The sequence below is a fragment of the Bidens hawaiensis genome, unplaced genomic scaffold (assembly GCF_021521415.1).
Source record: "Bidens hawaiensis isolate Kalapana, Puna unplaced genomic scaffold, B.hawaiensis_p1.1 tig00006717_1, whole genome shotgun sequence".
NCBI lineage: Eukaryota > Viridiplantae > Streptophyta > Magnoliopsida > Asterales > Asteraceae > Bidens > Bidens hawaiensis.
The window spans coordinates 970,524-972,978 of NW_027491457.1; the positions used below are offsets into that span (position 1 = coordinate 970,524).

Sequence of the window (2,455 nt, forward strand, 5' to 3'; positions counted from 1 at the left end):
CCGTAATAACTTCATCATATCAATTCAATCTTGGATTTTGATATAGAATCTAAAGATATTATAATAAAGTAATATAAAACCTTATCGGGAAACCGTAATAACTTCAACATATCAATTCAATCTTGGATTTTGATTTACAACCTAAAGAGATTATAAAAAAATCATATAACAATTAAAATAAATATAAAACGTTACCGAAAAACCTTACCGAAAAACAATAGAACCTTACCGGAAAAACATATAACAAAATCGGCCATTACCGGAATATAGGAAACGGTTGAGGAATAAGCCTAGAGAGAGAGAAAGAGAGAGAAAGAGAGAGAGAGAGATTAAAATGGTTAGGGTTTTCAATCTTGAGTTTATGTAATGTAAATGAGATAATTTAGTAAGTTTTTGAATTTTTATAATAATTAGAATAAATAATTTAGAATAGTTAATATCATAATTACATTAATAGGTTAATTATGATGTTTGACCAGATTTTAAAAATATTTAATAATTATTAATAATTATTGATTGTCTAGTATTTTAATTTATTTTAGAATTTTTTTTATTCACATGAAAAATAGAAAAGTGGTATATAAAAAATGGAAAGTTTAAGAATACACCAATAGGAAAATGTCATATTAAGTTAAAGTAAAGTCTATTGGTTTAATAGTATAATTAGTTTGGTAAAGTGGTTGGCACTCACATGACTATACTATTCATAATATGTACAATTTCTTAAGCATGGTGGACAAGCTTTTATAGCTTTTGATTACTTACATAAATTTGTATCTATGCTTGTTGCGTGCACTAGCAGAAAATAGAACTTTAATGACACGCTAATTATAACACACTATCAATAAATGACACACAAATACAAAAAATGTGACCTTTTAGATAATTTGAAGAAACTATGATGTCATTTTCGTTGGTTAATGTCATAAAATATAAAAAAGAAAAAACACGGGATGCACTTTAAATATTTGCATGTCATCTTTATAATTTCAAAACAAACACGGGATACCTATCTAGGGCGCAGATTGATACGAGACAAAATCATCGATGCTCACCGATTCACGATTTCTCTTAGACCTAGGGACGATTCCAATTCACGGTTCCTTATGGCTTTGATTCACAACTCACAGATTGTCATCGATGCTCACCGATTAACGATTCACAATTTCTTCGAGCCAATTTGTTCAATCATTTCAAAATCAATTGTTGCTTCTTCAATGTATGGATTGAAGCTTACAAAATCGCAATGTCACGTCACAATCTTAATACTCTTCCTGTTCAGGTAACACATCTTTTTATTTTACTTTTTTTTTCACAGATCTGGTTATTTGTACGCGAATTAGCTTTGTGGCTGTTGTTGAGTTCAAATCCGTTGTAAAATGACTAAAATCGTCGAAAATTGAAACCCTAGGTTGTTCATTGTAATTAATTGCTATAGATTTTGCTATTTTGTAACGATTGCTGTTGAGTTCTTATTGGTTGTTAAATCGCCATTGAAACCCTAGGTTGTTTGTTATACTTTTATTGACATTTTTAGGTTTAGCTTAAGTTTAGAAGAATAGGTAATTAGGTATTGAATCAAGCTTAAGTTTGATTCCGGCAATTGTTGTTCATTTAGCATTTCGATTTGAGTAATGCTCTGTCTGAATCCAATTGAGTGATTTTGGCATTTATCGGCATATGGATTATTCTTATTATGAGGTTTTTAGGTTGAATTTGAGATGGATGTTCAGTTTATATGTTATAATTGCACTTAATTGTTATTTGAATTTTGAAGCATTTAAATGAAATAGTGAATGCATTTGTTTTTTTTTATTGAATTGTAAATTGTGTGCAACTCCATATTAATATTCCCTCCTTTGACAATACGATCTGTGATCTTATATGTTGAATCTCCTTCGTAGGTCAAAATAATGTAATTTTCTTTGCAACATTTCTTCCACTGACATTGTAGTGGTTGATATCATGTCTCATATTTTTTTAATGTTTTTTTCCTTATGTTATTCAATGGAATTGGCACAATAACACGAAAGTTAATTTTCAGTTGGCATACTGGTGTTCGCACTCTCGGCTTGGAAGACGGACTAGTTTACCAATCCGCTACTAAGGTTGACTTTTTTTTATCAACACCTTTGCAATAAAAATCCATTTACTTGTTGAAATTACCATATGATCTATGTTCATGTTAGGCTTCAACATCAAAGGCTCGAGCACCACAGAGAAAAGTAGATTCTGAAAGTAGCTCAAAGCACTCTGGTAATAGCAAGATTCTTATACATTCAAAGGCATCTGCTAAGCAGAGACTCCATCCTGGATTGTTAACTAGGCATGATCAGGCTATTGTTCATTATGGTGTAATTTTGGGACTGAAAGCGAGTTAGGACGGCATGCATCTTCTAAGTGCAAGTTAAGCCCAATTTGAACAATGTTTATTATCTTAAAAACAATATGCTCA

General features: G+C 30.6%; 1 long non-coding RNA gene across 1 annotated transcript; it reads left to right on the forward strand.

The window, feature by feature from the left end:
- The first annotated feature begins 1,061 nt into the window (after positions 1-1,061).
- On the forward strand, positions 1,062-2,237 carry LOC143633407 (uncharacterized). The gene is made up of 3 exons (XR_013153665.1): positions 1,062-1,282; positions 2,045-2,108; positions 2,190-2,237. It is a non-coding gene; the product is annotated as an uncharacterized LOC143633407 (long non-coding RNA).
- Positions 2,238-2,455: the final 218 nt, after the last annotated feature.